The sequence below is a fragment of the Plectropomus leopardus genome, chromosome 16 (genome assembly GCF_008729295.1).
Source record: "Plectropomus leopardus isolate mb chromosome 16, YSFRI_Pleo_2.0, whole genome shotgun sequence".
In the NCBI taxonomy this organism is placed as follows: Eukaryota; Metazoa; Chordata; class Actinopteri; order Perciformes; family Serranidae; genus Plectropomus; species Plectropomus leopardus.
This window is the reverse complement of record NC_056478.1, coordinates 6,295,934-6,320,993: the sequence shown is the minus strand read 5'-3', so window position 1 is coordinate 6,320,993 and position 25,060 is coordinate 6,295,934.

Sequence of the window (25,060 nt, the reverse complement as noted above, 5' to 3'; positions counted from 1 at the left end):
GCCATAAATTGAGACCTCCGTTTTGGCCTCTTCTTACATCTTTTTTTTTTTTTTTTTTAATTTTCTAGATAATTTCTGTTTCTATGGTTACAGCTCAGCTGAGGAGGACGCCCTTAATATTTACATGTCGTGCTGGCATGAGCACGACCCTCTCAGCGATGAGTAGATGCACGCTTTCTTCTGCACTTTGAAACAGTTGGTGAGTGTAGCTCGGTAGAAAGAAAATAGTTCCCGCATGAAACTGCTCACAACAAGCTCTTTGGATTATCTTTAGTAACAAGGTCATAATTTCTGGATAGAGACATTGCTGCTGAGGTTTCAAATGTATTTATTTTTTGGCGCTTTGAGCAGCACAAGCTGAGGGTCATCTAGTTCTATTATATAGGAGAGAAGGCAGACATCTCTGTGGTCGATATCTCCAACACTCAGCAGCTCACACCAAAACAATGTAGAGTATTAAATTGCTCTACAGGTAAGGTGTAAAATATATCATTTTGATTTGGGGGTGAACTGGGGGTGAACATGTCTCCAAAACACCACTATTCAGACAAAAAAATGTAAAAGTGCTGCTTTAAGGATTTCCCGTTTAGACAGAAAAATAAAGTCTCCCAAATAATGCTTTAAATACTTAGGTGCTACTGTAGGTTGATGAATGATGCAACTCTGGTTCAATTCAGTATTTCTGCTGAGGCAATGACTGGAACCAGAGCTGTGAGGGGCAGATGAGAAGCCATCACTAACCACTAGAGCAGGGCAGAAAACTTGATAACACTGATGTGCCCTTCTCACAAGAAGCCATAGTTCCTGAAACTACTTTTTTAAAATAACACACAAAAGAAATGTGTTGTTATGTTGGTTATTCTCAGGGGATCTTAGACTCTTCAACCTCCATTGAAAATGTGTTTTGTTGTCTTTGAAATCAGTGCAATTCCTTTTGTTCAGGTTCGCAGCATAACACCTGTGTCTCTCTGCATAAAATATAGATTGTAGGTGTTTGAAGTGTGTATATTGGAGTAATGTATGTGTGCCTTAGATCTTTTTCACTGTCTGTTTGTATCTGAGTGCATAGAGTCATAGATCTAGGCTTTAGTTATCCAGGAATCACAGTGCAAGAGTTTACTTATTCACCTAAAGGTGTAATGTGTAGTTTTGGTACTGAATGGTGTAGCGCAATTTGGGGCATCAATGGTGCAGCAGAGCGTCAGGTGCATTGAAAATGAAACTCAAGTATTCATTCTGCTGGGTCTAAAAGTTTACAATTCAGTTCAGTTCAGTTCAACTCAATACAGTTCAATGTGGCTTTATTGGCATGACCATAATCAAACAGTATTGCCAAAGCACATTTTCACAGTTGTTTTTAACATGGAACAGTATATAGAAAGAACAACAACAATCTCACCAACATTATCTACTGCAAGCTGAGCATACTGATGGACATCAGATTTTAAACAATGACAATAATAATAAACAACAATAATAGATACTGCTCCTCTCATACATCCATATGATCTGATCGGATCGACAGATCAGTTATCCACCCCGCGAGGGACAAACTGCTGCTGACGAGAAAGAGAACTCATGAAGAGCTGAGAATTTAACGAGAGATGATTCAGAGGGACACACAGGCACAGCTCCCACGCGTCGACAGCTACAGCCGCACATACACTGTCGTTCTATGGGGAACACTGATGTGAGATGCGATTAGCATTTACTGTTCATCAGAGGTGGCAAAAGCAGGGCGAGATTTACTAATGTTAGACAACATTTACAAAAAATAGATACACATTCAAATAGTAATTTCTGCATACCATTAGTATTATTGTTTTTCCTGTTAGATTTATATTCGACTCCTGAAATCCCTTCCAACAACCTCTAGCTTACATGTGTTTGTTTACGTGTCTGAACAGTAGGTTTAATTGCAAGGGAGTCTTCTAGTGTGTGTGTGTGTGTGTTTGCATCAATACAGTATTTCAAGCCTCTGTGTGTGTGTGTGTGTGTGTGCGTGCGTGTGCGTGTGTGTGTGGCGCTGCGGAGAGCAGAGCAGGACCACTGGGCCGAGGCTGTGCTGCAACAGTAGTAACGAGCTGCCCGGTGCCTCAGCATTTCTGATGAAGTCTTCCCTGTGATCACTTCTCTATCTAATCCCTGTCGGCCAGGTTCCTAGCAGCCTGCCTCCCATTAGTACAGCAGCTATCTAATGCGTGCCGAGGAACTCTCACATTAACTCTCTCCTGACCGGATTAATAAAAGCCTCTATCCCAGAGTGGGGCTTTGCATGCATTTCCATGCTAACAAACCTCTTGTAAAACATGATGCACATTTCGCACTGCCTAATGAGGCCTAGATACAATACAGAGTGCGAGAAAAGAGGTACAAGCATAGATGTTTTTTCAACAATGCGTCTGCCTCTACTAGTTCTGATTTCATGGGTGTGTAAGGTCAGATCTTACAGCGATGTGGATTAACTTGTGCTCTTTCCTGCAGCGTTATGTCTCTCTGGGCCGTTGCAAGGGCCCATCCGTATGCCACTGTATCCACGGATCCCTGTGTCCTTCTTGCCGGCTGAATTATTCATGTACCAAAGCCACTGCTCATATCTGTGGAGGCAGCAGCTTCCCTCCGTTATGAGCCTGCAGTAATGTGACTTTATAGGGACCAAAGCTTCCTTTACCCGACCAGCCAATCCCGCATTCTTTACTCTCCGCCTCAGACTCTCTGGCATTTCTCCCCTTTACCTCTCTGTTCCATTTTTCAATCCCTTTCCTCTATTCCCTCTCTCTCCACCGTCTCCAGTGTCCTTCTCCCACTCCCTGACTTTATAAGGACGGACACTTTATACCTTTTGCTTACAGTTTGTCTTTTCTCTCCCTCTAATATAGTACTCCCCTTTTCCTCCCCCTCCGGCATCTGGCAGTCAAACAGAAACCCTCTCCCAAATATCTTTGATGTCTTCATCTTTCAACTCCCTGTTCTCATCCTGCCTCGATGTCAGTCTCCTTCCTTCTCCCTAAGCAGTTACTATCCACCCCAAGTTGATGCTGACCCGCCATATGTACGCTCCATGCACATCCAGGCCTGCCCTGGATGATAGCTGGATCCAAGGGCGATTGTCATTATTGCCATTGAACCATAAAGATCAATGCCATGCCATGTGAGATTTGCAGAGATCTCGGATACACATGACTGCCTTTAACAATGAATCCCTCCATGATTGCTCTTACAGGGTTTGTTGTTGTTGTTGTTACTGCTTTGTGTGTTTTCAAATGTCAGGGGTTGGAAGGTTTGAGATCCTTGATAACTTGAAAGCGTTCCCAGTGAAATGCTGTTCTGCAGCTGAATGAAACAAGAGGGTGTGCTTTCACGTCATTCGTGGCACGAAGTCAAAATTTTTAAAAAGTTGCTGATTATTTTCCTGTTCAACTAATGGTTTAACTGACTAATAGTTTCAGCCCTAATCTTTATATTATAGTGTATATATTTAATTCTTATGCATTTCTCTTTCTTATCAAACTTTGGGGCCTTCCCACAAGTTTGGTCCGACATTCAGGTGTGTTAGTAGTAGTAGTGACTAATGTAACCCTGCGGCCTGGTAAACTCACTTTAATCTCACTCCACACCGCAGAGTTTTTTTTTATTTTCAAACTTATCTTCAGCCCGAATTAACACTGAAATAACATCACTTGAGGCACTTTATCAGGCTCCCACTGGAGCCACAAAAGGTTATACACAACTTTTCCCATGTATGCTGAAGAACTCCCTAAGACCTGCAAACACACTTTGGTGGAGTTTCCACTCAATAACTAAAACCTATTTAAAGATGGTTGACATGTGGTTTTACAACCGTTGTTTTCTGTGTGCATCTCTGGTTGTTTGTCTGATAAAGAAAAAATGGAAAATGGCTATGCTCTCCATTCACAAAACTTCTGTCTGAATAGTTTTCATACAGAGTTTGGCAAAAGAGCCTTTATGTGCGCAGGAGGACTTGAAACTGCACTCACTGGTTACATTTCAAAGCACTGTTACAGGACTTTTGTATGTCATCCTCTACATGCTAATGTCAGGATGAATCTTAGCTTGTCTTTTAATTGCCTTGTTTTTATAGTTTATTTATGGCATATATTAACATACTTTTTAGTCCTTCCTTGTGTTAACTTTATTTTGTGTTCTTTTTGTGTTTTGTATTGTTGCTTTGGAGTTTTAAATCTTGATTTTGTATTTTTTGTTCCATGACTATCTATAACTTTTGTTGCTGCCTGTCTTGGCCAAGACACTCTTGTCACTGTACCCTCAACAACATGAGCCAGTGTAAATTCAACAGAAACTTGCTATTTAATCACAATTTTGAGGCTGAAACAGATACCAGACAAGGCATACAACACTCTGTAACCTTGTGAAAAAAGTTTTTCAAACTCAGCACAATGGAAATCAAGGCAGTGGAATCCCACATGCAGAATGAGAAACATAAAATCCCCAAGAAAACCTCCAACAAACGGCAGGTATTTCCCACTTATGTTCTAATCTCATCTCCATCGCAAGACAAAAAAAAGTGTGGTATATTTAAATGGGAAATATCGGGGTATAAGTTATGCCATATTTGATAGTGCATGGTCTCCTTAATCAGTTACCAAAACATAGGGGATACACTGAGATACATAACTGAACAGCAAACTGAAATTCATGCACAGGAAGAGACACTCCCTGAACTCTGTGTTGTCAAAAGGGTAATGGCTAATGATAAGACACTGTGCCAAACGCTTCCCAAAATTGAGAGAGAGGAGAGAGCCTTACATGGCAAAAGTCATGGTCGATTGTGCAAGACAGGTGGAGGTTTCTGGCCTGAGAAAGAGAGGAAAAGACTGTTTAGGCCATAAGATAGGCGAGGAGTGATGAAGTAGGTGGATTTCTCCTTCGGCCAACGACCCCATCACTTTGTGCTCTTTGACTCCTTTAATCTGTAATCTGACAAGTCTTTAATAAAGTAGTACTTTGTTGTAACTATACTCTACCAGCTCCATTTTGATTTGTAAAACAACCACAAAAGTCCAATTTTATGTTACAATAAGCATAAGGGCAAAATAACCCCAGTTATTGATTCTTTTCATGTTTTTCCCCCTTCAATATTTGGCTCTTGTTCTTAAATTTCATTCTGGCTGACATTAAAAAAGTCTTAACAAGTCTTAAATCTGACTTTCCTGAAGCTGTGGGAACCCTGTTGTAAGTAGCATATTTTACCTCAGAGCTTATTTTCTTCAATAATCAAAAGAAAAGCCAACCCATTGGCCTTTTGTTGAGGGAATCTGAGTGATGCTAACTTGCTATAAAAACATCAACCCTGCAGCACTCTGAAATATTGCCTCCAAAATAAACTTTTCAGTGCTTCAAACTAGCATGGTCTTTCTCATGTGGACCATTAATCTGTCAATGTTTTGCTCGTGAATCAGATTTTTCTCCAAAATACAGTAGCTCATCGATTCAGTTGTTTTCAGTCACTGACTATTTGAGCTTAGAAACTTGAAAATTGTTTCACAGCTGCATAAAACACAACAAAATCATTACATTGACAACTAAATTAAGGCAAAAAAAAACTATCTCAGGAAATCCCTGTGACATGTGAAAAAAAACAGAAAAGAAGAAAATGGATATTTAATGAGCTTACACATGTAAACGTGGCACATTTGTTACTGATGGGCCCAGACATGTATGTCATCATTCATAAGGAAGAACATCTTAGCTGCTGCCATGGTATTTTTTTTCTCGTTCAGCTTCACAGGCTCACACATTTGCTACTGATTCAAGCCATTACTTCACCTTAAATGACATTTCAACAACTGTCATTTATTTTTTACATCAGAAAACATCCTGATATACAGGAAAACTGGAGCAAAAATGCAACGTGGGATGAAATGAACTCACGCAAGATATTCATCGCAGCATATTAGAAATGAAAACACTTTTATGAAATCAATAGGACGTTGTAATAAAAACCTGAAAGGAAATAAAAATACAAAACGCCCTTTTATATCCTATTTTTTATTAACCCAATAAAAGGGAGAAGAGAGGGGAAACATTGGATGATGTCTGCTAATGATGTCTTTATTTCGGTATTGGCGCCATTGGCTCGTAAGCGCTCCTGTGTGTCTATTAGCAGATTTGTTTTAATGCGACTGTGTCATTGTATTTGATTTCTGTGTATTAGCTCTGTGGGCACTCGCAAGTCATAGAAATGTCTCCACTCCATTTCCCAAATTGTCACACACGGAGCGAGGGGTCCTTCAGAAATAATTAGTTTGTTACATGCTGTCAGGACCAGTAATGCAAATCAAGGTCCAACATCTTGTTATGTGATAATTTATCGATCCAGTCAGAGAAGATAACATCTAATTTACTAATGGAGGCTGATTGAACAGTACACCTCAGAGGAGAGAGAGAGACAGAGAGACAAAGAGTGAGACAGAGACAGAGAGAGAAACAGAAGAGGCTCTACGCAGCCAGCTGGATGAGTTTTTTTCCCTACTATGTTATCGCAGCTTACTAATAGAAATTCTCTCTTCCCTCACATATTGGAAAGATATTCATCATGCTGCTTTCAGTGAGATGATGCAGTAATGCATTTTGGACAGACCAATTCTCCTGGAAGCTTACCAAGAATAATGTGTTCTTTTTCCTTTTTCTTTTTTCCTTTTTTTTGATATAAGGTGTTGGAGTATCTGCTGCTTGTACTAACTCCTTGTCTTTTGGGGTCAGAATTGAAAAAACAGGGCAACGTTGCTCTATACTATTGCTACAAATGTTGTGGAGTCTTTTAATTTTGGAAATATCTGCCAAGTATCAGAGTTGAGCTTTAATCTCAGTCCCAGAGGTAGTTTTCCCCTTGCGCATGATATGTCTGCCAAAGTGTCTGCTGATTTGAAACTGTGAGACTATACTTTTCTAAGGATATGTCTTAAGAAGCATGTTATTGCTTTTTAGACCGCCCGAGACCTGTATTTTAGTTGTTTTTTTTCCCTTTGGGGACTTATAATACAGATCTTCCTCAGTAAAGAGCACAGTGTAGGGTTGGGGGATATCGAAACCCCCCTATATTGCTTTAAGAAAAAACAACAAAATACAGAATTATCACCCCAGTTGCAAGAAGAAAATGTTGTTACATTTGCACATTTCTGCTCTTTTAGGTAAAGCACGAAAGAGGGAGAGAGGGCTGTTGGTTGGAGTTGAACCTGCAGCTGCTGCGACAAGGAAATAGCCTTTGTGCATGGGTCATCTGCTCTACCAGGTAAGCTACATTTCTAAAGTGATGTAGTAAATGAGCTTACTTTGTCCTCGGGAGGTGGAAGGGACAGTGAATGTTGTCAGTGATGAAATGCTCGCCAAGCTGCAAACCACTGTTGGAGACCAAAAAAACAACAAAACCAGTTGTGATGTAGCGACTCACTGCTGTGTTTACAATATCTTTTTTTAACACCAAACATTTGAGTTTTGTAGTGACGCATTGCTGTTTTTCCATGAATTGTGCTATGAAAAGTGCTTGTTGTTTTTACTGGCACTTGCCCATGCTATTGTTGAAGAAGTTTAACAAGTAAATATCAGTAGAGACCAGTTTATAGATGTGAAGTGTTTTCCTCACAGTGAATGCTGCTGGTGAGAAAGATGGTGGCATCAGAGTGAGATGTGCTGACAGCATGCTACAGGTGCAGCTAATTGGGTTTATAAAGACCGTGCTAATTGGTAATTGACTCCGGTGCGGGTAAGAGCGGAGACTGGTAGCATTAGCATACTCAGTAAGAACGGTGTGATCCAGGTGGGAGTTGTCTATTAGCTTTTAATCTGATAGCATAATGGAGGGAAGTGGGAAAATATGTAATTGGAAGGAAGATGTGGTTTAAAAGAGGAAACTGTGATTGAAGAAAAAGTACTCCCACAATTTTTGAAATTTCTGTATTTCATTTTATAGATCAGATGAGGGTTAGTTCATGAATAAACGTAGTATTTTTACTTTGCATCCTAAATGCTAATAACATAAAAATATTACTTTCAGTTGTGAAAGAAACTCTGATCCTTTACTTAGGTAAAAGTAGCAATCTCACAGTGTGAAAAATACTTTTTTACAAGTAGAAGTTACTTAAATATAAAAAGTAGTCATGGTGCAGAATGCCCCCTTTCAGAGAACATTATATAATGCAGTATGAATAAACTGCATCATATTTATTGCATTATTTATGCATAAACATGAATGCGTTCTGTTGTGGTAGCTGGGCGAGGTGGGGATAGTTTCATCCACTTTACACTGTTTGGTAGTTTAAAATATAACAATACATCATGATTTATAAGCAGACCCTGTTTTCTTGTGTGTAAAATTAACCTGCACAGTAATAAAAAATACATCAAACAAATATTAAAAAACATGATTCGTTACTTTCCACCGCTGTAAGTGTAGATAATATCCAAAAAAATCTTGGTAATCCTCACAGCTGTTGTTTGTTTTTAAAATATCAGCTGGAGTTATTTTCAGCTCATCTCCATCAGGGCAGAAATGTACCATTATTATTATAGTTTCAAAAATTCAAAGGCAAATTACTCCTCTTTTATAATATGACCAAAAAACAGCACGGTATGACATTGTCTAGTGTCGAGAGTGTCCTCACAAGAGGAACAACAGCATTTCTGGTTTGTTCAGCCGCCTAATATGACCTATATTTATGTTTACCTGAAAAGGACCTCCAGTGCCTGTGTGAATTATTACTGTTGTCTGTCGGTGGCAAAGGCAGAGGTAGCGCATTTTCTTTTTTATCAAAACCTTGTAAGGAGGAGGTTGATGTGGATGGGTGTTTTTTTCCTGTTTCACACTGAAACTCAGTGTTATTTTCAGGTGTCTGTGATTCATCTCTAACCTTAACCTACTTTAATTTTTACAATCTAAACCACATTTTTCCTGTCCACAAACCTGATATAAAAAGGCCATGATAACTACTTTGTTGGATAATGTATTGTACCTGAAAGAATTACACTAAACAACATTATTGTCATTTTAAAACCACTTTATACATATAGTTATATAATATTCAGACATTAGAATTGAGATGTGAAAAAATTGTAAAATATTCTAATTAAAATAAAAAAATAAATAAAATCACAGAAGCAAAACAATAAATAAAATGAACTTTTGGGCTCTGTTAACAAAATTGCACTGAATCGAATATCAAACATTTGCGACAGAGTCTTTTTTTCCTTAACAGGCGATTAACTGCCAATCCAGTGTCTCAGTGGTTAGCTGCAGCAGTCAGCTGTGAGCAGCAAAAAAAAAAAAAAAACAGACAAAAAAAACTGCTAATCGACACCTGTCCAGCACCAAACTACAGGGGAACATAAATAGCGACTAGCTGCTGGACTAGCTTTATTTAATGTTTATTTAAATCAGACACAGCATATTAATGGATATCAGTATAAAATAAATGTAAATATGCAGGAGTAAGCAGGACTGCTAAATTATGCCCGTCATCCCTTGGTAGGTAACAGACAATAGAAACAAAGAAAGAAGGCAAAAAGAAAGAGAAAGAAAAAAAACAATTCATTCAGAGGACAAAATTGCATTAACAGTAGCAATACGAACTATTGTATAAAGTGTATGGTGGAAATGTACCTTATCTATGTGCAAAATTCTACACGTATTGATTGTGTGCACAACACACAGCAGTAGCAGCATCACACATTCATTCAACAACACACGACAGTCATTAACATGTAAGGTGCACAGCAGACAGGTACAATGCATTCATACATACATATAAGTATATATGAACATGCACTGTACAGCACCTCTGAGACAGTATGAAACATCAAACAACAGAGAGCGTGGCAGATAGGTACGGCCAACACGTACATACATATATGCACTTTGTGCACCGCAGAAGATCTGAAAAGCTGTGATCACAGTTTTGATTTGTTTTAAGCTATTGTTCGAGATTGATTTTAAAAGTGGTATATGTAGGAGATTATCGTATTACAGACGGTATGTTATTCCAGATGATGCTACCCTCAACTGACAGTACAGATTGTGATCATAGTAGCCAGTAATTTTGGGCAGAGAATTTCGATCAGAAAATAGGAAGAATGAAAAAATTCAAACAAATGCTTACGCTGCTCTGCATCTGTAAAGTGGCGACTGTTTGCTTAAACATTTGCCATATTAATGATGTGAATGCTGCGCTGCCCTCATGTGGATGAAAAATCAAAAAATATGTTGTTTTTTTGCATAAGTTTAAAATAAATCTTATCTTTAATTTGAGATATAAATAAAAAAACAAAGAAATGATATACACATGGACAGGCAGCCACAAGCCATGCCCCCCAGCTTTTGCATGTACTTCCCAGCAGCATTAATCTGAGAACATTTCCCAGCCAAAGCACCTGAGTGACACTCTCTCCTTTCATGTCTCCTGGAGCTCTGAAGACAGCTTCATCTGCACTCTCTTCACTCCTTTCCTGGCTCTCTGTCGTATCAGGAGTATTTAGGAGGTTTTGCAGTGGCGTCCCCGCTCTGTCCTGACATCCTGACCCTTCTTACTACAGTGTGGCACAGCTCTGCTCGTTGCCTTGTCTGCAAATGCCAGAGCCGTTTTGTGCCTTAGGGAGTATGGAGAGATCAAATGGCCACAATTCAGTGTTGTGAACCACAGAAGAGGGAGAATGTCACCAGAGGTCTCCCCAGAGCACGCAGTGTGCCAGGATGAAGAGCCTTGCTGATCACTGACTGATAGAGGTCTCAAGGATAACACCTGTGCTTTTCTCATTGATACTAGCTCTCCCACAGACAGCTCAGATTCACTTTAGTTTGTACGTGCTGTTTCCCCATCCGACTCCGCCGTGTGTAAAAGAGGTTTTGCAGTATGAAATCGTTGCATAGGTGCCAGACGTAGGACCTTGAATTACCTTGCTGAAATTCTTTTAAATAATGTCTGGCTAGTTTGGGAATAAAGTTAAAAAGTTTTAAAGTCCAAAATCTATGTGCAAACAGCTATCATAAAACCCACAACACTCATCGTGCATTATCTGTTTTTTTTTTTTTTAAAATGATTAGTCATATTTTATGTGCGGAGTGCATGCATGAAGGATGTTACTAAAAGAAGTTATTTGCATTTAATCAGCCATGAATACACATGAGCCAAAAGAGAACAAAGAACAGCCACATGAATTTTGGAATCCTGCCCCTGATGGGTCGGTGCCTGTATGAATCTCTGCAAATTTTATGCTTGCATAATAACACTCACAGCACCACGTTCACAGAGATGAATATAACCTCTCACTTCCAAATCATTTGCGTTGCCATGGGAATTAAAGCTTTTTGCACACTTCAGTGAGAATGGCCGTATTAAATGCTTACACAAGATACTGTTGTTGTTACATAAGAAGCACAAACACTTTGCAAGGCTAGCTCGTTTCAGGAGTTGATATGCCATCTTCTCTGAGTGCACCGGTACGTGGGCGGCGTGCAAACCAATCCTGTGCAGGAGAGCCGATCGAATCTGCGCTGTCAGCACAGATGGGACTTCCTGGACAGGCAGAGCTGCTTCCCTGATTGGCTGTCACTCAGCGTCAGTCACTCGGAGCCCGACTATCAGTCATACAGAACACACACACGCACATACAGAGAAATGAGTCGGAGTTGCTTTGGAGGAGCCAAATTATTTGCAAGTAAATTGCAAAACTTTCATTCAGGGAGAATTACCCCAGAGAATGGATGGGGAACGGCTGCCTGAGCCCACAACTGTTCCGCAGCAGCAGTTTACTTGTTGAAATGTGAGAGGCTCATTAGGCCTGGGTTTCCCTGATGAGACAGTTTAATTACATGCCATTGGGACTTGTGCAATGGTAGAGCTGCCATTACAACTTTTATTAGCACTGTGAACCAGCAAAACACAACATAAGTTCTTTATAATGTAATTGTTTCCATGGGGCTTGCAGTAGTCTGACAACAGTATGGGTCATACATACATACATAAGGCTTTTATTCTGTGAAGCTAAGGCTTTTATTTTGTGAAACTAATATATTAAACTTCATTTGATACCTATAATGTGAATGATGTTTAATAAAGCCATAATTTTGAACCTTTTGTCAAATACACCACGTTCGACTTTACTGTACTACAGGCTGGTGAGTTGTCACTATGTTCTCATCCCAACTTATCACATGGTGCCGCTCTGTCAGTAACCTTTCCCGTCTACTTGTGACATTTTAGGTATCGTTCTGTGTCAGCTGTTTACGCTCCAAGTTGGCGTTATGGTGATGACAACAAGTGCACGTGGTGGGATGATGTCATGTTGGGATGATGCAGCCTGTTACCGTGATGTCAACAAATGCACGTGTTTGAATGAAGCAACATGGTTAAGATGGATTGATTAAGTCAAAAGAGTGCCGTCCAGCTGTCCCCCAGCTGTCCCCTAGTGTAAAATAACAGCACCACTAGTTCTGTCTGGGCACATTCTCAGCTGATGTTGTCTTGTTGGATGCGGTAGTTATGAACCATGTGACCTTCAAGCGAGAAGGACAACTTTAGTTCAGCGCTACATGGCAGAGAAAAAACTGAGGATTTGCTGGCTTGCATTAGTTCTGCATTGTGTGCACATACATTGCCTTCTGAAGGAGCCAATGGTTACTGACAGAAACACCTGACAAGTGTTTGCAAGCCGATCTCAGGCGCAACAGGCTCTCTGACAGGGACAAGGAGCCACCCACAGTCCTGCTTCCATTTGTTACAGTTTTGCTTCTTACCTTGTCTCACACATCCTTCAGCAAAGACCTTGTGTGGTTGAACCCTGAGCCTCGAATCCCACTGGCCCTCCCGAGTGATCAGCTCCTTAAGGAAATCCTTTTCATTTCCCACCTCCATGGTGGCGCCTTTTGTTTCCCCGTGGCCCAGCGGTCTCTTTAGCATGCAGATGTGATTAGCTAATGTCACCGCGCAGCAAGGCTGATTCAGACCGTTCCTCTCTGCTGGAGTCGCTTAGACATTGCAATCCCGAGAAAATCAAATTATAGAGCCATTAATTTGTCTAGGTAATCCAGCCTGTCTGCTGCTCTGGAGAAGTAATCTCCCAGGACTGCGTTCATCAAGTGTGTGATGCCAGCAGAAGTGAAGCATTATCTAATTAACAGGAGAGGACAGAGTGGCTAGGAAATGCATCTGGCCTGAATCACCTGCTTTCGCACTGAAACTGTGGTCACATGTAGACAAAGTTGAGTATATATATGATTCTGAAATATCATCGAGTAGGTTCCTGAAATTTAACAGGTATATGGTATTTTATGGTATGAGTGTGTGGCACTTCAACCCCAACCCACCCTCCCTAAGGAGTGCACAACTAAGTTTCACTTTTTTAGACCAATTAATCAGCAATATAAACCCCAAAAATGTTAAGAAATGTCATACTCTCACATCTATTTTCCTCATTAAACAGAGAAATACAACTGTACACATTTTAAATTCAACTTTCTCTCAGTTGAGGAAGACTGGCGAGGCCTAATTCCCTCATTAACTTATCATAAAATACACTTCATTCAAATTTGACAGAAACAAAATAAAACGCACCCCAAACTTCTTGGTTACTCTTGCCAGCAATCTAGATATTGAGACCAGTTTTTCACAATCACCAGTTTTGGTTTGGTTGAAATAAATCCTTAATTTACCAAGTTAGATGTAAGAAAACATGCTGTTATTCCCTACGGTCTCTCTCTGCTGGCTGCCAGCCACCGGCTGTTTACAGTCCTGTAACTTCTCCCTCCACCACCTTAGTATCTTTAAGCTCAACTGCCTGTTCCACCAGTAGAGATCAGAGACTGAGCTCTGGTGGTGCATGCTGTGCACTACATACAGGAGCACCTGTATTTAAGACAGGACGGAAAAACATACCTTTGGGATTTCTAAATACCCTGGAATATTGTGATATTGTGCTGCCACCCAAGCCTATCTACAGTGACTAACGGTTAAAGAAAAGTCATGATTCCAAAGACTTGGAATTTAAATGTGGAATTGACTTCTTTTTGTACATGACTGATGTTCCCACTGAGGGATTTCACATGTGCTTACATTTGTAAATGTCTTACACAGATTCTCAATAGTGTAATAGTAACTGGCAGGATAAAAACAGCAAGTTTTTTTTTTAACTGTCACAGTGTCTGCAAGAAATCAATGTACATTCAAGACTTGTACCTTTTAGAAAGGATGCAAACCTCCATGTCAGCAAACCCTCCCAAGGTGACCACCCAGTTTTTTTTGCACATTTAGCTTATTTGTATTGTTGAAGGGCACTGAGAGCAGTTACAAGCATTTTGTTGTTGTGCTTATTAATAGAATGTGATCTTTTGAAAGCCTGAGCTGATGAAACTTCTCTTTTCAAAGGTGAAATAAAGGTGAAATTTAGTCATTGTTCCTGTTGTTCAGAACAAAGGTAATTACATAAAAGTAGGTGAATTTATAATCACTACAACAGCAAATGCTACAAAAATCAGATAAGGCACTTTTCATGCTGGGCTGTCTTCAAAGGCACTTTCCAGTTCTATTTTTGTAACTGTGGCGATCATTCCTGTCAGTAATAATAACACTGTGCTCTCCAAGTTAATTTGCAGAGATGTGGAAACACATCCACATTGCTGAAATGAAGTTGGGGCAAGTCATAAAGTACAGGTTGAAACAAACCCCAAGGTCAGCCAAAATCATTTAGGAAGACAACAAAGGCAAACTGTAGAACTTTACACCCCAAACTGCACGTTATAAGTACTGTCACGAGTTTCTGGTTCAGTACTGACTACTTGCATTAAAATAAAGTTGTTCAGGTAATCTGATTCAACCCAGTGACTGAGGTCTGCACAAAAATTCTTAGTGCCAGTCCCAAGCCTTCCCAAGATGGGAAGGGTTGCATCAAGGAGGCCATCCAGCGTGAAAGCTGCCAAATCAAATATGTGGATCATAAATCAGATTTCCAGATGGAAATAAATGATCTGCTGTGGGGACACCTAATGGGGCAAAAAGAAGATCTTACTTAAACTCTGATCGTCTGAGAACTATGCTTGTTGCCCCTATCAGACAAAGGTACAATTTTCTCTCAACATAAAATATCTCCTGATTTTCGGATCCAATATCACTGCTGCATTTCTTAAAGCTAAAATTGGCCTCTGACACTGTGTGGAACCTCTTTTAGGATTGGTCCAGTGCTAAATACTATCATGACAGTAGGGCGGTTGTTTTATTGCACTTGGCTTGCAGACACAACACTGGTGTTGTATTGAGGTTCCCCCGTCTGTTGAAGCCAACTGATATGAATATTTGAAGGACTTATATGAACAAATCTGTATAAATTCTAACAGAAATATTACAAATTTTTATGAAAATCCTGCCTGCCAGGACAAAAACATGATTCAAATTTGTTGCAGATGTGGCTGATTTTTGGACAGAACAATGAGTTAAAGTATCCAACCAGTCTTGGGTAATATCTGCCATGAAATGATGATCATAAGATTTAATTTAATTTTGTTAAATATGTAAGAAATTAACGTGTTTATTTTTGAAGATTGTTAAGTTAAAAATTCAAATTGTGAACTATGAATGTAAACCAGCCCACTTTAATCTGTGTGAACTGATGTTTGAACGAGCATTGCAAAATGTGAACATGCACAATACTGTTGGTGAGTACAATGTTATCCTAACTCATAGAAATGATTTACTAAACTATTAAAAATAGACCAACATTTTATAAACCACAGTTTTCCTTAAACACTTTTAGATTAATTGCAGCAGGTAGACAGATGATTGCAGGTGCTTGAACCAACATATTTTGGTTAATGATTCTACTTCTGCTCACCATGACACCCTGCTGCCCTCATATATATATTTATAGTTACTACTTCTTTGAACCTCATGCACCTAGTTTAAAGGTTAGTGTCATTAAAGGATGATCAGAACCTTGATTTAACTGCCTGAATATTTAGGTTGATCTGCATTCAGTACACATACATCATGCAAACACACCCGACCTCTTCCTAATACCCCAGCTCTATCCCTCTGTCTTTAGACTGTACAAATGTATTCATTATTAACAGCTCTCAGTCTGCTGGGAGTTGAGGCAGCTAAGTCCACACGACATGATTCAAAACCCTCAAAATACATTAATAAACTGAGGATACAGCAGGCTGCTATGAGACACCGTTTTAATTTAGAATGTAAAGGATTAGACATCAACATTTAATACATCTTTCCTTTTATTCTTGTCAGTTTTCAGTCTCTGATTCCATTATGAGCTTCACATAATACAATAATGATTTAGCTCTAACAAAAAAAAGTATATGTTTGAGGACAGATGGCAAAAAAATATTAGTATTATGATCTACAAATGGCTTAAAAATAACTGCAAATATGTATCAGTGTTTAGTAATCGCCTCTGAAATGCTGTAGAGAACAAATACAGTCATATAATGAAGTTAAGTTAGTACTGTTTAATAAAGTTCAACATGATACTATAATAATAAATTTGAATAAAATAATGTTATACTAAAGTTAAATTAAGTACTGTTATAATAGAGGTATATCAAGTATTGTCATTATAAAGTTCAATTTAGTACTTTTATAATTAAGTTAAATAAAAACACTGTCATAATGAAATAAATCAAGCAAAACCACTGGTGCTTTTATTTTGAAGCAACCGGCTCATCTCAGCCTTGAACTTCCTGAGTTTTGCTGTGAATCTGAAGCATCCTGTCAGCTGTTACCAGTTAGTAGAAAGTTAGACTGTTCCCGTGGTGCCTGCAACTGTGAGGTTTTATTCACTGTGAGCTGGAAACAAACTAGCTCTCCATTTGTGTATTTATTCGTCCCTCCAGGATCTTGCAATTAATTATTACTGTTAATATTTGTTGAATTTTAATGCCAATATTGTTTCTGAAAATGCATCATATCATGATATGCATCCTATGTAACTGCATTTAAAATAAAACCAAACCAACCTTTTTTTATAATATTATAATAATAGAAAAAATGCTGAAAATATTGCAACACACATTGCAATTATTCTTCTTTTTTAAAAAAAAAAAGTAGTCACAATGGTGCTCCATGTTTACAGAATGCTACACCAAGTTGCAGTCTGGAGCCCTTCAGATGCAAAAACACACACCTGCTCATGCTGTTGTGAAACTCATGTTAAACTGTTATCACTGCGCCGTAGAGCATGAAGATTTATTCGCTGTAAGCTGGGAACTAACTAACAGCTCTCCAGTTTACATATAAGTAAGATTTGCAAGCTGTAAAGATGCTCAATATAAATAGTAAATAATCTGGAGCACTGCTGATACAAAAACACAAGCCTCGTCTTATACTAAAGCTCAGCAGAGAGTGATGTGGACAGGCGGAGGGCTCTGACATATGATTTTTTTTTCTTTATTTTTGTGTTCGTGTTGGTAAGAGGGAGAGAGCAAGAGAACCAAAACGCCGAAGCGAGTCTCATTAAAAAAAAAAATTATGCATCTATTTAACACGATGCAATAGTTATTTTATGCACTCCTCCTGAATCGCCCGCCCCTATTATGATCTCATCTGGCACTTGTGTAAAAACACAAACAAACTGGGCTCTGTGGTCAAAAGGAAGCGTCCAGCGGAGTGATCTTGTGTAATGTAGAGAGAAGAAGCCAAGAAGGGGATAATTAAAGAGTACATCAGCCTGTCTGGTGTATCTACGCCTCTCTCATTAGCAGACATGAATGGAGTTCAGAATTGCTGGGAAAATATGATTTTGAAATATTAATTTTCTCGTTGATTAGATTTAAAGCTGATGAGAAACTTAAAGCGTAATTAGGCATTGATAATGCCAGCCTTTACAGTAGGACTGCAGAGAGAGAGAGAGCGAGTGATCAGAGAGAGAGGTAGAGGAGCATGTCTCTGCTATGATCATTTTGTTTGGTGTTTAAAGCCACTAATGATGTTAGCAAATCACTCAGTGCTGAAAGACGTTTGTTCTCGGCACTCATTTGTTTTTTTGCCATGTCAAAGCTTTTTGCCAAACATCATCCTGCTTTGAAAAAACTCTTCCTCCTTGCTTGTTTCTTTTTTTTTTTTTAACCATTCACTTTCAGTGCTCAAGGATATTACTCTTTAATCACATTAGCAGATCATTTGTGACAGCTCTTTTCACAACATGCAATTTGTTTAACTCCCCAAAAAAGGTTCCCTCTGTTTCAGCAGTGTGCCAGGAGGAGCGTTGAAGCAGACGTTTTGCCAAAATAAAGACTCGGAGGATACAAATAGAATGCACTTTTGTAATTGTGAATGTAATCACCGGCGGTGTTTGTTTGTGTGCTTACGGATCTGTCTGCACATTCGAGAGTGAATAAATGATAACGAGGCATCATTATCACCAATCCGCTTCCTTTTGTGCGAAACGTGGCCTCAATCCTGTGCGAGAGTATAGCAACATTTCTAACACACATAGGCGAGCTGGTGTTAAATAAAAACAGCTCCTCGCATGCTGAGGACGCAACCCAAACCTTTGCAAATGTCATCTTCCCTGTGACTAAGTTTACTGCTGCTATTTGTGTCACAACAAACAACCCCTGGGTGTGGATGATTGACAAGTTGTGAGTGATAATTTGTCACATTCTGTCATTATTCCTTTATGCCGACTCACTGTGTATTCTGAAGCGCACAGCAACACTGTCAGCTGTAACCGTGATGACACCTGACAGCGACACATAAGAGAAGACAGCATGCTTTTTTTTATAGGAGTGAAAAGGTTTAAACTTTAGATTTAAGTGTCGTGCACAGTAGGGGGGTGAAGAAAGCACGTTTGTTTATTCCCTTGGGTCCATGCAGCTTCAATTCATACTATCAACTTATGTGCTTTTTGGCCCAGAGAGCACACTTCAGCTTGAGATGACGCGCGGCGTGTGATGCACGTGCGAAAACCCCTTAGAAATGCATAAACAAGAGGCCGCAAAAAGTGCCTCGCATCGACCGCAGAGACGCCATCCCGGCAGTCAGCTCTGCGCAGAGCTGTTTAGCAACTCGCCCCATTGATTGCTTAAAGTGAGTACCCGCCACAATCGGCATCCTATGACACAAGGGGGAAGCGGGGGAGTGCAAGAGGTGCAATTAGCTGCTCCCAGGAGCACCGGGGGAGTGACAGACAATCAACATGCAGGGAGAGAAAGAAAGGAGGATAGAAATACAAAAGACGAGAGGAGATGAGGGAGGGGTATATATAAGAAGAGGAAGGGAGAGGGAGAAGATGGTCATTACCCAAATGGGTCGTTATGCCCCATCTATCCATCCCATGCTGCCATACCCCCTCGCCCACGCCACAGGAGTTTTAATTGGCCCAGTACACAGTGTTTGCTCAAGCACTCTGCAAGTTTGGAGAAGGGCTCTGTAGGGGAATGCGGTAAGCTCAGTCATGCTGGAAATATATAAGATGGAAAAGAGTGGGTAGAGGAGTGAGGTTTGCTTGTGTGTGTGCGTGTGCATATGCATTTCTGTGTATGTTCCTCTGCATCTAAAACTCATATCAACGTTGAGAATTTTATATCCAGCCACGTGGATAATGAGCAGCTAGAGTTTTGGTGATTTCCTGTGTGGGGCGCATAAAGAGGAATCAGCAATCTTCAGGACTCATTATATTGCTGCTGTCACTGCATTAAAAGTACTGGTCACTAAACCTAAACTCCCCGCAAAGACGAAGCTCATTGTGGAGCGCCGTACGACTGGATTTCCACGGTGTTTCTAAGAGCTGATGCCTTGAGAAATAAGTTCTCGACCGAGTGTAACGGCTCGAATGCATCTGTCCTGTACAAAAGCAGCGGTGCTGATAACTTCACTGCGCGCTCTGCTCATCATAAACCCCGGCTCAAATCCATATGGCTTGCACCTCACGCAGCAATGTTAATTTAGATCCCTTTGTGAGAGCGGAGTTGACTTAAAAGTTGAACAGACTTTTTCGCCCCCGGCAGAGGGTAGAACTGAAGCTTCCAGTTAGAGATACCGTGATGGAGAGACGGAGTGAAGTCTTGTCTTTTTCAATCTGATGAATACCCTCCATGGGATTATCCCACCTGGCAAAGATGGAGAGTCCTTGGCTACGGGGCAAGTCTTTGCTCGTGGCTGTGACACTATTATAGCTGCAGAATGTGTATTATAATAATTCCAGTTGCCTGTGGGGTTTTTTTGGGGACAGAAATTCCCTAGAAACAAAGTGAAGTGTAGATTAGAGGTTGACCGACGAATGGGTTTGGCGGAGTTTTAGAAACTATCATTATCGGGGGGATTGACCTATCGCTTTCCCCCGCCCCCTTAGCTCACTCGGACAAACAATCTGTGCGCTGTCTAAATTAACAATGGCGGCTGTCGGTGTCAAAAACATATCCAAAGATGCTTTATAGAACTTTTGGTGACAGGAGCTCCTTATTTCACTCGTTAAAAGGGTCTTCACCGTGACGTGGTGTTAGCCAGCGTTTGCTGTCTTTGTAACGTTACAATTAAGTTATCAGTTTTCAGTTGGGTGGGCTTTAATGTTTTTTTGCTGCAGTTAACACTGATGTCCGATCGCCTAAGGGTCAAAATACTAAAACTAAGTTGAACGGAAGAGATGATGAGCAAGGTGACGTTATACACGATGTGGCCGACATAATGTATGAGGTTATATATAATTGTGACTTTACAGCAAATTTTGCTAACTATATTGCCTTACCTTAGAGCAAATGAGGACATCCTTAATTATCTTCTTCACATTAAGCTGACTGTGTGGTCTGCCACACAGCTTAATCCAAAGGAGACACTTTGCTCTCTTTATGTGAGGTTTAGGGAACGGGATAAAATACACTCCACTCTCCAGCCTCTCAGGATACCTCAGATCAGTGTTGCATTTACCCCGCGCACATAGTTTGACCATTTATTTGAGGTATAACTGCAAGAATTCAAATAAATCGCAGGGAAATCAAAATTTCTGATGCTTTCTCAGGAATCTCCCATTGATTAGCTCAAAAAATAGAATAATATATCAGCCACAAATTGGCTATTGGCATCTTCCTGCTCAAAACGGTTGTTATTATGTTAGCCTTTAAAAATTCAGTCAACCTCTTGTGTAAGATCCTTTTAAATTCAACAAGGTCACAGTCTCTTTGACCACCACTGTGAACGCCTGACCATATTCAGCACATTGTGCTGCTGCAGATTCTGTAATGTTGAGAATGTTAAGGAGGAATCGTTGAAAGACACGGATACAATTCACATGAAATTTAACTATATTCAGTTTCTATTAAGTCTGTTAGAAATGTTAACTGCTTCTTGTTGCACTGAAGCCATTTTCAAATAGAATCAAAAGCTATTTTGTAGAAACTATATTCTGCTTGAAAGAAATATTTTGTCTATTTCTATGTTAAAATCTGGTATTTTCCAGTCAAATAGTCAGAGAATTTTTCAGTACAGAACTTTGAGGCAGATTTTTTTTTTTTTTTTTTTTTTTTTACAAATTGACTGACACTCAATTGAATGTTTTTCAGCTATTTCAAAGTAATTCCAAATGTTACAATTTTGGCTGTTGACCAAAAATATGATTTAACTTAATTCAAATAATCTTCCAACAAAAGCAAAACAAAAGAAAAAACACATGGGGTAATGTCACCTTATTTCATAAATAATCTACCGGATTTTATAAGCACAACTGAGATAGTAAAAAGTTGTTTACATCATAAAATAAGATGTTCAATAAAATGATAGGACCGCTTGCTAAGAGCATAATATATTCATTTTATTTTATTTTATTATTTTTTACAGAAAAGGGGTTTCTTTACTTTTCTTATGCCTTCAAATTGGAAAGAAAATAGTTTTGGTTACATATTAATACACTTGCACCGTAAATGCAAATTCAAGTTTGTACTACACATTAAGCTACAACGATATAAGACATTTTCTATCAAAAACCCAGATTCGGCCTTTAAAGACACAGCAGATATAAAAGAAGTCTACAGATGAAGTGGAGCCATGCTGGTAGAGAATCTCAGCATCCTGACTTGCTGGCAAATAAGCTTTTTGATCAACTTTGAGTTGAGGCAGTTTCAGCTGTGTGTGTTCGATCTCTGATGTGTTACAGAGAGTTTGAAGAGCTGCAGCACCAACCTGAATATCTCCTTAATACAGTGGATTACAAACCTCAAATAAACTGCAATACACGTCTTGACATCTACTGACAAGCATATATAGTACACGAGAATCAAGAAGATTTTGGGGTGGATTCTCCCTCCTGATAATCGTCAGCAAAGCGCTGATCACACCGGTCCCATCCTACACATAAGATCGCATCAAAACTGTGAAATTTATCATTACATGTTGATGTGTGGGGTCTCTCACATATTTCAACATCTATAAAAATTTGAAAAAAATATTTTCATGAGCCAGTCTTTAGGCAAATGTTTTAAAAGATGTTGAAATTTTAAAACTGGATGCATTATTTATTTGTGTGGAGGCAGTTCATGTTAAAAAAATCAACTATTTTTAGCCAAAAATACAATACAATTAAAATTAACTCTTGGCTGCTTGATTTGTAGGAAAATAATTGCTTTACTTCATCTGCCTCTGTAAAAGGTTTCTGTAGAAACATGTCATTTTACAGTGTTTGCACAGAGATATTTAAATACATTTATGAATATTGAATTGCACAGTAAAAGTGAGTGAGACATTTAGCAGACATTTCCAGTTTGTATTTAATGTCATGATTTTTTAAGTTTTTATACATAAAGTAATAATTTTTTACTCTTCATACAGAGGAGCTCAGAAGTGTACCTCAGAGCAGATTTTTTTTGCAGGTGCATCAATATTTCTTCATAAAAGTTCTTCACACCTCTCACACTTTCTCTCTTTTTAACACACAGACACACACACACATACAGACACACACAATTGAACATTTTCTGATAGCCTTGTCTGATCGAGGCATGTCAAACGAAAACATCACACACGCGCAGGTCCATAACTGATGTGCTCAACTTATCCAGTTGGAGCAGAGGAATGGGATGGTGAATTAATCATAGAGGATGTCTGTGAGCTCTGAGGAGAGGGAGAGAGAGAGAGCGAGCACGGGACCTGCACTGATGAGCGATGATGAAGGTTAGGACAGGCAGGACGGGCGCCATGAATGTGCTGAACAGGGTGGGCCGAGCTCAGCATCATGTACAACCACATGACACCAAGCCGGTCCGTGTGTTGTAATAGCTGACCTCATAAATACGGCAATGAATCACTGCTGGAAAACCGCCTGACGTGAATACAATATTCATCACTCAAACAAGCCGGCTGCATTCAGTCAGCTGAATTACCGTCTGTTGTCCATTTGATATCTCAGAGTAAACAAAGTACTGTATCATGTATCCAAAGGCGGAGAGAATTTAGCTGAACTGATTCAGATTTTCTTCAGTTAAAAAGTTGTTTTCTTCCCAAGATGGATAGATGAAACAGACGTTTCTGTACATATGAAATTTAAACACTGGGTAAAGTGGAAGGCAATTCAGCACTAGAACATTTTGTACGCTCCTTGTGAAAGGAAATATTGAGTATCATCTAACACGTCTTTTCAAGGACATTCGATATAGAGTGTTGGATTCTCCACCTGCCTCTCAAAATGGGTTTTCAGCATTACTGCAACAAACTAAATGACTTTGGCGATCACTCATCCATTTGTATGTCCTCTTTTTAGTCTTTCTTAATGCTGCTGCTGCTGCTGCTGCTGCAAGGAAAATGTTTTCAAGGAGCAGCAGAAATCCATAACATGTTTTTCACTTTCAAGGCTTATTATATCAAATGAGACATTAACTTTATCAGTTCCAGGCAGAGTTCCTGCAGATATTTAAAAAGTCTTAAAAGACATTCAGTGCAAGGGCTATACTTGACTCAGAATTATGTCAGTCAATTAGATTTGGCCGTTCGACGCAAATATTGGACGATTCCTTTTATTTTCCATATTAAGTTTTAAAGTCTGAAGCGGCTCTGCAGGACGTTAAGTGTGACAGCGGCATTCATGTCATGTAGTAGACACGCTAACGGTGCAAACGATGGGTCACAAATGCACAACATTTCTTGCCAACACTTGATACAAAAGAAAAGCCAGAGAAGTATCATATTAACTTGCTGTGAGCTGTAAATTTACCTCTTGTCAATATAATTGGGTTAAAGGCTTTAATGAGTTAATTCTATTTTTATTTCATGCTTTTTAAAACAATACATATTCAAGGAGTTGAACCTTATAAAGTCAGAAAGATACAAGTAATAAAAATATTATTTTCTTATCTCACATATATATCAAATAGCAAACAACAAATGATGATTCAAATGGTTATCACGGTCTCAAAAATCACAGTAGTAGACAACAAAGCCCACCAGAATGACTTCATTGTAATGCACTAACCCTGACCTTCGCCCAAGAGCTCTCCTTCACTTAGAAATGTGTCTGGAGGTCAGACTCAGTCCAAGAGCTGACTGCGATATGATCCGCTGCCTTTGTAAATCAGGAGCTAAATACTCTCAGATCAGGGCCACAAATTCATTGAGAACCACTGCACATATTAGTGCTGCACTTCTCTCCGAGTCAGTGTGGCCCTGAATGAACACAGCATCAACTGGAACGGTGTCAAAGTATCATCCTTGAGCAGAGGCAGCGGGGTACCAGCTCCCCTTAGAGACAACCTCTGGTTTTCATGTGAATGAAACGCAATATTTAGGTCGCATGTTGAGAGCTCAAGCATCACCATGACAACTGAGCAAACTACATCTGCTTATCAAGGCTGCAAGATGAGGCTGATAGACAGTTACATTATACATGCTCTGATTGGTGCAGCTTTTCATTGAGATGGCAGTCGTGTGTTTTGAAATAGTCATCAGTTTGGCACATTTTGTAAGATATATTCTGCAGGATTTTTCTAAAAAAAAATGTATATACTCAAACAGATGAAATCCCTCTCAGTTGTCACTTAGGACACATAATATATGAAATTAAAATGTAGAATCATATTTCAAAACTGTATATAAGTGGGTCAGTTAAG